At 39.1% G+C, this 13,524-nt stretch overlaps 1 pseudogene; it reads right to left on the reverse strand.

The window, feature by feature from the left end:
• The window catches only part of LOC128061303 (cysteine dioxygenase type 1-like), an 81,373-nt pseudogene extending 69,059 nt beyond the window's left edge, over positions 1–12,314 (reverse strand).
• Between the last annotated feature and the right edge of the window lie 1,210 nt (positions 12,315–13,524).

Here is a 13,524-nt window from a genome sequence, read left to right on the forward strand (position 1 = left end):
CATGGCTGCAGTCACCATCTGCAGTGATTTTGGAGCCCCAAAAAATATTACATCATATTAAAAAGCAGAGACAGTACTTTGCTGACAAAGGTCCATCTAGTCAAAGGTATGGTTTTTCCAGTAGTCATGTATTGGATCATAAAGAAAGCTGAGTGCTGAAGAATTGATGCTTTTGAACTGTGGTGTTGCAGAAGACTCTTGAGAGTCCCTTGGACTGCAAGGAGATCCAACCAGTCCATTCTGAAGGAGATCAGTCCTGAATATTCATTGGAAGGACTGATGCTGAAGCTGAAACTCCAACAATTTGGCCACCTGATGGGTACAACTGACTCATTAGAAAAGAACCTGATGCCAGGAAAGGTTGAAGGCAGGAGGGGAAGTGGACAACAGAGAATGAGGTGGTGGATGGCATCACTGACTCGATGGACATGAGTTTGAATAGGCTCCAGCAGTTGATGGTGGACAGGGAAGCCTGGCATGCTGCAGTCCATGGGGTCACAAAGAGTTGGACATGACTGAACGACTGTACTGAAGTGAACTGTACTAAAATTCTTTCGGAAGAGTTGAGCCTGTTTACAATACAAACAAAATCAATTAAAAATATCCATTTTGTTTTGCATTCAGCAACAATGGATTGTGTCAAATATTTGATTCAAATATGCCAATTTATTGTTTTAGTATGTATTACTTTGATATTAATATTTCTTCCTATTGCTTTTTACAAATCTTCATATTTTAAATATATTAATAGTATTTCTGATGTATGCTGAAAATATTCTTCCCCAATGTCTGCTTTGGCTTTTTTTTGTAGTGGTTGTTTTTGTGCTTCAAATTCTAGTCTTAAATTAACTAACATTAACTGAGAGCTTACCGTGTGTCAGGCATTTAAGGAACATGCAGGGACTGCAAGATGGACATGGCTGCTGTTCTCGTTCAGTTGCATCCAAGAGGAAAATGTAATGATCAAGAATGCATTACACATGGGATTGAGTTTCTAAGCTTCATAGGAAACCATCATCAGTTTAAGACTCATTGACTAGACCTGTATCACACTGCCATACTAGTAGCAAGAAAACTTAGTGAAGCATTTCTGTTTACCTGGGCACAATGACACTCTGAAGAATACCAAGGGCTTCTCAATAAGAAAAAAGCAAGAAGAGATATTAGGAAGGCATCTAACAGTGTCCACCTCAAGAAGACTATCTACAAAAAAATAATAGTTGCTGTAATGAGTATAATATAAAAGGTATGATGCTGCTAGTAAGGAATAAGGACTAATGAGGAATGGGAATATGTGTCATGGGAAGGATGAGAAGGAGTCAGTCTTAGAGGCAGAAGGAATTAAAAATGCAAAGGTTTTGAGGCAGGAAAAACTTTTTTTCACAGAACTAAAAGGCTAGTGGAGCCATGAGTGCAGGGGAAAGGGCCACAAGATGAGGCTGGGTGTGATGTGCTTAGTCACTCAGTCATGGCCGACTCTTTGCGTCCCCATAGACTGTAGCATGCCAGGCTCTTCTGTCCTTGGACTTCTCCATGGAAGAATACTGGAGGGTTCCCATCCCCTCCTCCAGGGGATCTTTCCAACCCAGGGATCGAACCCAGGTCTCCCACATTGCAGGTGGATTCTTTACTGTCTGAATCACCAGGGAAGCCCAAGATGAAGCTGCAGAGGGGGTCAAAGTCTGGGTCTTAAAAGGCCATGGTGGCAACCCACTCCAGTGTTCTTTCGTGGAGAATCCCAGGGATGGAGGAGCCTGGTGGGCTACCGTCTGTGGGGTCGCACAGAGTCAGACATGACTGAAGCGACTTAGCAGCAGCAGCAGCAGCAGCAGCAGAGTGCTTTGATCTTCCAGTAAGGGACAATCTTTGGTGTGATGTCTTACATAATCTGATTTACATAATAAGAAGATTATTCCAGCTGCTATTTGGAAAAAGGGTTGTAGAGGACAAAAGTGGAAGTGAGGGTCTGGACCTCATTCTGTAAAGGTCCAGATGAGAAAGAGTGATTTTCTTGACCAAGATGGTGGAGTAGTGACGAGGAAAGGAAATAGGGTTATTATAAATCTCAGGGAAAAAATTACCAGGATATGCTAATCAATGCAAAGAAATAGAGGAAAAGAACAGAATGGGAATGACTAGAGATCTCTTCAAGAAAATTAGAGATATTAAGGGAACATTTCATGCAAAGATGGGCTCAATAAAGGACAGAAATGGAATGGACCTAACAGAAGCAGAAGATATTAAGAAGAGGTGGCAAGAATACATGGAAAAACTGTACACAAAAGATCTTCACGACCCAGATAATCATGATGATGTGATCACTAATCTAGAGCCAGACATCTTGGAATGTGAAGTCGGGTGGGCCTTGGAAAGCATCACTACGAACAAAGCTAGTGGAGGTGATGGAATTCCAGTTGAGCTGTTTCAAATCCTGAAAGATGATGCTGTGAAAGTGCTGCACTCAATATGCCAGCAAATTTGGAAAATTCAGCAGTGGCCACAGGACTGGAAAAGGTCAGTTTTCATTCCAATCCCAAAGAAAGGCAATGCCAAAGAATGCTCAAACTACTGCACAATTGCACTCATCTCACATGCTAGTAAAGTAATGCTCAAAATTCTCCAATCCAGGCTTCAGCAATACGTGAACCGTGAACTTCCTGATGTTCAAGCTGATTTTAGAAAAGGCAGAGGAACCAGAGTTCAAATTGCCAACATCTGCTGGATCATGGAAAAAGCAAGAGAGTTCCAGAAAAACATCTACTTCTGCTTTATTGACTATGCCAAAGCCTTTGACTGTGTGGATCACAATATACTGTGGAAAATTCTGAAAGATATAGGAATACCAGACCACCTGACCTGCCTCTTGAGAAATCTGTATGCAGGTCAAGAAGCAACAGTTAGAACTGGACGTGGAACAACAGACTGGTTCCAAATAGGGAAAGGAGTATGTCAAGGCTGTATATTGTCACCCTGATTATTTAACTTATATGCAGAGTACATCATGAGAAACGCTGGACTGGAAGAAACACAAGTTGGAATCAAGATTGTCTGGAGAAATATCAATAACCTCAGATATGCAGATGACACCACCCTTATGGCAGAAAGTGAAGAGTAACTGAAAAGCCTCTTGATGAAAGTGAAAGAGGAGAGTGAAAAAGTTGGCTTAAAGCTCAACATTCAGAAAACGAAGATCATGGCATCTCATCCCATCACTTCATGGGAAATAGATGGGGAAACAGTGGAAACAGTGTCAGACTTTATTTTGGGGGGCTCCAAAATCACTGCAGATGGTGACTGCAGCCATGAAATTAAAAGACGCTTACTCCTTGGAAGAAAAGTTATGAGCAACCTAGATAGTATATTCAAAAGCAGAGACATTACTTTGCCGACTAAGGTCCATCTAGTCAAGGCTACGATTTTTCCTGTGGTCATGTAGGATGTGAGAGTTGGACTGTGAAGAAGGCTTAGTGCCGAAGAATTGATGGCGTTTGAACTGTGGTGTTGGAGAAGACTCTTGAGAGTCCCTTGGACTGCAAGGAGATCCAACCAGTCCATTCTGAAGGAGATCAACCCTGGGATTTCTTTGGAAGGAATGATGCTAAAGCTGAAACTCCAGTATTTTGGCCACCTCATGCAAAGAGTTGACTCATTGGAAAAGACCCTGATGCTGGGAGGGATGGGGGGCAGGAGGAGAAGGGGATGACAGAGGATGAGATGGCTGGATGGCATCACAGACTCGATGGACGTGAGTCTGAATGAACTCCTGGAGATGGTGATGGACAGGAAGGCCTGGCGTGCTGCGATTCATGGGGTCGCAAAGAGTTGGACACGACTGAGCAACTGAACTGAACTGAACTGATGCTGACATTTGGATTCTGAAGAAAGAGAAGAAATCAAGAATGGGTCTAAGATTTCTGGCTTGAACAATCAGAAGACAGGTGGACTTGCTATTTACCAATAGGATTTGTGACTCAGATGGTAAAGAATCTGCCTGCAATGCAGGAGACTCAGGTTCAATCCCTGGGTCAGAAAGATTCCCTGGAGAAGGGAATGGCGACCCTCCCCAATATTACTGCCTGGAGAAATCCATGGACACAAGAATCTGGTGGACTACAGTCCATGGGATTGCAAAGAGTCAGACATGACTGAGCAACTAACACACAAACAAAACAACAACAACAACAACAACAAAAATAGGATTGACAATGGCGAGGGTAGAGAAATCAAGAGCTTAGGATAAGATGTGTTAAAATTAGAGCTTCTATTAACCCTTCAAATGGAGAGATCAAGCAGGCAGTTTAAAATACTATAAGCCGAAAGCTCAAAGGAAAAATCAAAGCTAAATATATGGATATGAAAATCAGCAAGATATAGATAACATTTAGAGGTATGAGTATCAGTAAGATAATAGATAGAGAAAGTATGCAAAATAGAAGAGGGCTCAGGAAAGGCAATAGAAATATTTAATGAGGAAAAAAGTTCTCAGCAAAAAGACTGAGAAAGAGCAGCTAGAGAGTTGAGAGGAATACCAGCAGAGTGTGGTGTCACTGAAGAAAAAAGAGGAATGTTTCAAAAAAGAGACAGAGATAGCTCTTTTCAAAGTTCATAGGAGACAAAATAAGGGGAGAATGGAGATGCGTACTTGTATAGACTTATCCATAAGTGTATATAAGAGGACTAACTCAATAAAATGCTTGCTGCTGCTGCTAAGTCACTTCAGTCGTGTCCGACTCTGTGCGACCCCAGAGATGGCAGTCCACCAGGCTCCCCCGTCCCTGGGATTCTCCAGGCAAGAACACTGGAGTGGGTTGCCATTTCCTTCTCCAATGCATGAATGTGAAAAGTGAAAGTGAAAGTGAAGTCGTGTCCGACTCCGTCCATGGGATTTTCCAGGCAAGAGAACTGGAGTGGGGTGCCATTGCCTTCTCCGAATAAAATGCTTAGACTCATAAAAACACAACAATGATACAAGTCTTAGAACTTACCTGATCCCATCTCCTCAAGCCAACAAATAAGAAAACCCAAACCAAGAGTGGTTAAGCAATTTGCCCATAACTTGTCCATAATTATTGGCTACTCAGGAAGAGATCTGAAACTAAAACCCATCCCATCATTTTCCAATATAATGTTTTCTCCCCACTTATTTATTTATTCCCAATAAATAAAAATCTATTTATTTTTGTTTTCAGAAATGGACATGGAGGGATAAGGAAAATGTTTAATTGCTTAAATGCAAAGAAAGCTTCCTGTAGCTAAGCCAAAGGTTTAGACTTTCATTAGAAGAAATAGAGAGAGAAATTAAATGCTGATAGTGAACATACCTGTATTGAATCCATACAGACATAACTATTATACACATTTTTCCAAATAATAAAACATGGATGACTCAATGACAATGATTAGGCGGAAAGCTAGAGAAAGAAAGTCCTTGTTTGCATCAGTATCCCTAGCCAGGAAAACAACTTACTTGCCTATTTGCTTGCTTCCTACTCACCCTATCCAGCTCAAGAACATGTAAAGTTGAAGGCTCCAGTGAAACAACATATTTTCTTACTTCCATATGGCTTTAAACATTCCTGCTACCAGTCATAAGCAACACTAAAGAAGACATTATTGACAAGTCAATGCAAGACTATTGTGAAGCACATCCCACACTAACAGCTTGTAATATGAGCTCTTTGTATAATACCAGACATCACCATGTTCTGCTAATGTTTCAGTTATCAATCTAAAATGATAAACAATGTACAACAAGTATAATATTTCTTACAATCTTAAATTTTACTGGCTTTTAATTCCATCACATACTGTAGAGTCATGTTCTTTCTAGGAAGTAAATCGCATTGACAATTCACTGCAAATATTGATTAAGTCTTTAATGAACCATATAGTAGATTCTTAGATAGTTTCCTAATGAAATCTCTCTATAAGAGGTTAATTTCTTATCTGATTTTTCTCTTACCCAGAGTTTTCACATTCTTGAGAAGTTACTGAAAAGTATGTTGCCTAATTATGTATAGTGTTGTATGAACCATAAAAATCTATCTTTGTTCTAAAATTTTCTCATTTGTTAGAAATTGAATAACTTAAAATGCTAAAGCATGCCATTCTCTGCTTCTGGAGACACAAAGGAGCAGATGGTTCTGGAATAATTATTATGATACTTTAGACACATTTTTATATTATGTAAACAGAACCAAGGAAAGTGATTAATCTAAGTGAAAATTAACTTCACATAAGTGCAGAATATCATGAAGACATTTTAAAGAAAGTTGTATTCTTATTTCTAGCTAAATGTATTCCATATCTATCTAGTGAACACATCTTGAACATGTTTTCCGTAGTTAATTCTTGAAAGATTTCCACTTTGAGGAAGAAAACTGACTCATAACTTTGATAGCTTTTCCAGTTGATTTTGTTGTCTCCAAAGGGTTCAACAGCCTAAAAGAACTGGATGGCACCTGTGTTTAAGCCACAAAAGATGAACTGACCAGAAAAATATCTTAAAGAAGGACACAATATAGATAAAATATGAAGCAAAATTTGCCCAGGCAATCATAATACACCTTGCCAATTCTAGTCCTTAGTTCTTAAGAGAACTTTGTCCATAGTGAATAAACTGTTTTGTAATATGCCTGTCCATTGGAACAGTTATTATCAACTCCAGCACTCAGTGGTTAGAAACAAGCTGTTGCTTTCTTTCTCACTAACTCCAGGATGCTGCTGCTGCTGCTGCTGCTGCTAAGTCGCTTCAGTAGTGTCTGACTCTGTGCGACCCTATAGACAGACTGAGCTGAAAATCTTGGTTTAAATGGCTCTAGACTGTAGTGTTCAGCTCAGTTCAGTCGCTCAGTTGTGTCCGACTCTTTGCGACCCCATGAATCGCAGCACGCCAAGCCTTCCTGTCCATCACCAACTCCCGGAGTTCACTCAGACTCGCATTCATCGAGTCAGTGATGCCATCCAGCTATATCAACCGGTCGTCCCCATCTTCTCCTGCCCCCAATCCCTCCCAGCATCAAAGTCTTTTCCAATGAGTCAACTCTTTGCATGAGGTGGCCAAAGTACTGGAGTTTCAGCTTTAGCATCATTCCTTCCAAAGAAATCCCAGGGCTGATCTGCTTCAGAATGGACTGGTTGGATCTCCTTGCAGTCCAAGGGACTCTCAAGAGTCTTCTCCAACACCACAGTTCAAAAGCATCAATTCTTTGGCGCTCAGCCTTCTTCACAGTCTAACTCTTTGACTGTTATCAACTCTCTCCAGGAGAAATAGTCTCCATGTCCATCCACTCCAGAGCTCTGGGACTAGACATGGATATAATCTAGGCTCTGGGACCTCCACTACACTGAGTCAGCTCCACATTTGTAGCAAAGGGCAAATATGCAGCGATAATGGCCAGGCAGTAACAGGAAGCGAGTAGCATCTGCACCACCTTCTCTTCCGTCTCATAAATTTTTAGATCATGTACACAAAGAAAAGTGAAACATATTTGGATCTATTTTTCCCAAAGTAAATCCAGGCCCCTTCCAGGAAAGAAGGGCTCAATCTCTTGAGCAGATACTGAAAGACGATGTGATGATCCAATATACAACATGGTACCACAGTATATTATATATAAAATCCATAGTAAGATAAATGAGTCATCTCCAAGACAAGCTCAAGAATGTCTCACCAGACAAATGATCATGATGTTGACAATGAAATCCTTAGAGAATGACAGCAATGTGGTCTTTTTCAACAGTTGAGTTCCTTCAACTTTTCACTCTTAGGTGAAATGCATTTTGGTGGTTACATGTACTTGCTGTGGAGTCATACCACCTGGCTTAACACATGGCTCGATGGCATTGCTCTGTAGAGAGATGACTTTAAGCAAGGTTCTCAAGCACTGGAATCTTAGTTTCTTTATCTGCAAAATGGGATCTATTTTATAAGATTGTTAGGAGCATTTAAGAAAGAAAACATAGATGAAACTATTTGGTGCAACACTTAACTGCAATCAAAAAAAAGTTAGTAGAGATGAAAAGCTATTAATTGCTCTTTATTTATGTATAAATAGTCAGAACCGGAGCCCATCTCTGCTGAGTACTCTCTCCTTTGTTTGCTTCCCTACAGAATGGAAAGTCAGTGACTGACACGATGAATCCTTCAGTGCTCACCAGAGCAGCCCGAACAAAGATAGTACTGATATAATTTCATGATCACATTAGATTCAAGTTTTCCAGTAGCCATGTATGGATGTGAGAGTTGGACCATAAAGAAAGCTGAGCTCCGAAGAATTGATGCTTTTGAATTGTGGTGTTGGAGAAGCTTGAGAGTCCCTTAGACTGCAAGGAGATCAAACCAGTCCATCCTAAAGGAGATCAGTCCTGAATATTCATTGGAAGGACTGATGTTGAAGCTGAAGCTCCAAAACTTTGGCCACCTGATGTGAAGAAATGACTCATCGAAAAAGACCCTGATGCTCAGAAAGGTTGAAGTCAGGAGGAGAAGGGGACGACAGAAGATGAGATGGTTGGATGGCATCACTGACTCGATGGACATGAGTTTGAGCAAGCTCAGGGAGTTGGTGATGGACAGGGAAGCCTGGCATGCTGCAGTCAATTGGGTCGCAAAGAGTCAGACATGACTGACTGACTGACTGACTATTAGAAGCTAGTAACAGAACTACAATAATTGCTGTTGTCCAACTTTGTTTGGACATGTTATTAATGTCCAATAAATTATCCATAATAAATTATCATGTTATTAATATATTTCATCCTCATGACCAGAAAATGTGTTTAAGTAACAAAAAAGAAATATTTGATTTTAATACTTTTCAATTTTTAGTACCCTAAGGCCTACCTTTACTTTCCATGTTTACAAATGTAGATCTCCAATAAGCATGGACTAAGGCACTTCATAAAAACCAAAGCTGAAACACAACGCCAATGGTGTAAATAACAATAAGACTACTTTAAATGCATATACTATACATTTAAGTATACTTTATGTATATACTTTATATATTTTTTATAATATTTATGTATATTTTAATAGTATATAAATAATATATACTAATTTTTATATAGTATATAAATAATATATAAAGTATATACTTTATAAAGTATACTTTAAATGTATATACTATACATTTAAGAATAGTTTAAATGTAAATACTATAGCATATACATATAACTTACAAATGCATGCTATATAATTAAAATGTTGTAAGTATATAGATAAGGACTAGAAAAAGTTCAGGAAAAAAATTAAAATAGCTAGATTTTGTTGAAGAGACAAAATTTCCAAGAAAATAAAGATTTTTTAAAAAATGTTTCACTGTTATTATGTTGCTTACATGTCATTTTACACTGTTCACATAACCATACCTACTAAACTCTTTTTAAAAATCTAGCTATTTGACTATGGAAAGTTGCTCATTATTATTTTTTTTGGTCATACACATAAAAAACGGTAAGCAATCTCATTGTCCAAAGAACTTCTCTGTAATAGTTTATAAACCTACTAAAACATTATGAAAAATTCATAAGGAATCCTCAAATAGTTGAAAATAGTTATACTAGGATTCCTAATAGCAGATAAATGGTTGTTAAATGTTGTAAATATCTAGAAATTAGATCTACTAGTTAGCTCTCTAATCTAGACACTAAAAGTGATAGACTTACTGAGAAATTATTTTTATGTACCTATTTCTATTGAGAAATATCTTTCAACATGGGTTAGATTTTTATAAATGCACCATTGAATGTGTTTGAGAAAGTATTTACCCCCATTTACAACTTATTGACCATTTTATGTGTGATTATACCCATTTATCTATAAGAATACAATAAGGAGCATCTTCAGCATTGACAATTACATTTAAACACAATCTTTAACCCTAACAAAGATATATATAAAGAGACATTCAAATCCAAGTACAGATTAACATCGGCCATCCAAGAATCTAAATGCATTAACCTCATGGTCAATAACACTGTTTAGGAATGTGCAGACAGTTTTACTATTATATCTAAAAATTGTCCCCCATCCCAACCCTGCAATGAACTTCTTCAAGCGTAAGCAAAATTATCTAAAGCAGTGATCCCCAAGCTTTTTGGCACCAGGGACCTGTTTCACGAAAGAATTTTTTCACAGACAGGAAGGGTGATGGTTTGGGGATGATTCAAGTACATTACATTTATTGTGTGCTTTTTATTTTTATTACATCAGCTCCACTTCAGATCATCAGGCATTAGATCCCAGAGGTTGGAGACCCCTGATTAAAGAACATGAGTATGAAAATGATTAGCCAGAGAGGACCTGAGCCAGTGGCCCTGTCTTCCGCTTGGTAAGATGTGAGTGACTGAACATTTATCTAACAGGTGCCTAGAGTCTGTCATGGGACTATCAGAACTTTTGCACAAGTTTTGGCTGAACTAAGCATTCAATGAAGAAAATTACAGTGATAAATCAAGGAACAAAAATTATTCTCTGTCCATTTCTTAATTATTTTAGGTGATTACCCTGAAAGTGTTTCAGATCTAGATTACTCAGAAGAGCATTTTAAATCTCCACTTCACTTTGCAAATTTAGTTAATATAAGATTTCTAGCTAATACTCTGTGGTATCTTTCTACAAAGACACTTTCAGTAAGGCAGTTTGAGCACTGGTATGTAAACTCTTCTATGAAAGTCAGGTATATATGAAAGCAGGGTTTCATCATATAGAGGGTGGAGCATATTTGGTGGGTCAACCAGAGTTGATTAGGCAACATTTTAAAGGAAAAGCAATTAGGACATAATGGTATTTTGATGTTTGACTATTTCCACATGTATGATGCATGAAAATGAAGAATAGCTAAAGAGTCTAAATACTTCTGAAAAGTTTTTTTTTTTTTTTAACTCTGAAAAGTTTTATCAAGGGCAACTCTAAATCATGCTTTGCTTGTTGTTCTTGTTGAAAGCATTCCTTAATGTTGATCTGTTTGTTCTTTTAGAATGTTGAGAGGAGGCGGGGGGATCTCAAGCTGATTAATAATGTTTTTCTTTGAATTTGTTTTTTTGAGTCCCACAGTTCAGTATTTACATAAATGGGTGCCCTGCTGCTGTTAAATCATTCATCCATGTTTGTCTAGAAACTGTTTCCTATAAAGCTAAGCCCATATGTTTTGCAAGGCTTTTTCTCCCTCTTAAAAATAAACCTGAATTTCCCCATTGCACTACCACAAATGAGTATTCTAGATATGATTTGTTATCATTTCCCCACAAAGGAAAATTAGAAAGTATGTAATAATAACCAATCTAACATGCCTCCACAACTAGTTTAATATCAGATTCTAATTCTTCTTCATTTACTTGAAGCTTCATTTGCTTATAAGGAGAGAGAAAAAACCCTCGGTAACTTGGCTACAAGAAGAAAAAAAAAAGTGGTTATTATAGTCAGAGTTTAGACCATAAAACTGCAACTAGCCTACTTTTTTCCAAGTATCATAAATGCTTAAATTTTATTTTTCCTAGTTTTGGGAAATATGAGGCAGGCACTTTTTTAGAAAACAAAATTCTTTTAAAAGCCATGATCATAAATTTGTAAGGTTGAAGCCCAAACTATTGAATTTGTTCATGAAAAAGTCATAGTAGTCTTTTTAATGCTGCCAAAAGAAAGAAAGAAAGAAAATTCTGACTTGTGAAAGTATAGTAAATTTTAGGGACTTTTTCAGGTCATCAATAATACTAGCTCCCAAATAAAATCCCAAGGGAGTTAATCTTCCAATAATAAGGAAGAAGTTTAGGTTTTGCCAGTGGAGAAAATTTTGAAGTCAGACATTGATATATTGTCTAGATTCTTACTACTACCATTAGCAGCAGATAGGAAGCATCAAGGCTTGAAGACTGGTTCTCTCTTCCGCCCCCTCAACTCATTCCCCTTTAAGCTATTTGATTTAAAAACAAGCTGTGTTTTTCTTCCATTATTCTCCACCCCAAGTTTGGATGATGGGAGCACATCTCTGTTTGGTCGAGCTGCGGTCCCTGCCTTTTCACTACTTTTCTTTTTGAAAGAGATAAACACTTCTTGTCATCCACAGCTGTTCCTCCAGATGTCCCTGAACGAGGACCAAAATCAGCTCATCCGGGCCTTAAATGTGGTCTCCTCGGGCATTCCTGTGAGAGCTGCTGTCTTCTCTAGGTGAGACCTCTCTCAGTTCCAGCGCGCCTCAGGGAAGAGACCTTTCCTTCCTCACCCTCTGAAGAACATCTGCCACCAAAAGCCGGGCAAACCTCTCTGACCAACTGGGCTCGGGAACAGGCAGCCCCACAGTCAAGTGACCCATCCCGGAGAAGGCAAGAACAACGGCTGTCAGCTGGGAGCCGCGCAGAGAGAAACTGCAGACAGAGATTTCTTCCTAGGGAAGGAAATCGGAGGGCTTGCCTGCTGTTGAATTCAGAGTTCATTTGTTGAGGATGTAATGTGTGCTGTGTAGCTGGCACACATCATTTTATTTAAACCTTACTCTACGATGTACTGAATCTCATTACCATTTCACAAATTGGAAAACCAAAGGAGTCTATGAATAAGGATTCTTTGGGTAAAACTGCCAGGAATCCAATTCAAACTATTTTAAGCAAAGGAATTTAGTTGGCTCAAACAACTGGAAAATCTACAGCACTGCCTTCAGGCCTGGCTGAGGCCACAGGTTCAAAGGTTATCATACTGCTGGCTTCATCTTCTTTGCTCAGTCTTGTTTCCCTCTGTGTTGGCCCTATTCTGAGACAGACTCTCGCCATGTATGTCAAGGATGACCACGATCGTGCCAGGCTGACATCAGCCTTAGAGCTCACAATCCCAGAGGGGAGAAAGAGTGCCTTTTTCCTGACAATTCTGAGGAAAAACGTTCCAAGGAAGTCTCTGGTTTTTTGGCTTGGATCACATCACTCTATCTGAACCAATGATTTGAACAGGGCACCCTGGCCAGGGTGGGTCACATGCCCATCGTGTAGTGAGAAGGTGTAATCAGCCTCAACCAAACCACACAAAGAAGGTCCCCATAGAAAGAAGAGTTCAGTGACCAGAGAAAGTTAAGGACAAGAAAATATGTTCAGGGAAGAAAAAAAAATCCGTAGCTACCACATTCTTATAATATGAAAGTGAAGTCACTCAGTCGTGTCCAACTCTTTTCAACCCCATGGACTGTAGCCTACTAGAGGCTGTAGCCTCCTCTGTCCATGGAATTTTCCAGGCAAGAGTTCTGGAGTGGGTTGCCATTCCCTTCTCCAGGGGATCTTCCCAACCCAGGGATCAAACCCTGGTCTCCCGCATTGCAGGCAGATGCTTTACCATCTGAGCCACCAGAGTTTAAAAATAAATTCTTATAATAGGAGGTGTAAATCCTGCCCAAGGTCACAGCACTAAGGTTCATTCTCATCTGAACTGACTCCAAATCCCCTATACTCCCACCGTAAGGAAAAGAGAAACATACAGGCAAACTAGCTGAGGAGAGAAGACTTTCAATATATCCACCAAACGACTCCAAGGTATCATTA

The sequence above is a fragment of the Budorcas taxicolor genome, chromosome 16 (genome assembly GCF_023091745.1).
Source record: "Budorcas taxicolor isolate Tak-1 chromosome 16, Takin1.1, whole genome shotgun sequence".
Taxonomy (NCBI): Eukaryota; Metazoa; Chordata; class Mammalia; order Artiodactyla; family Bovidae; genus Budorcas; species Budorcas taxicolor.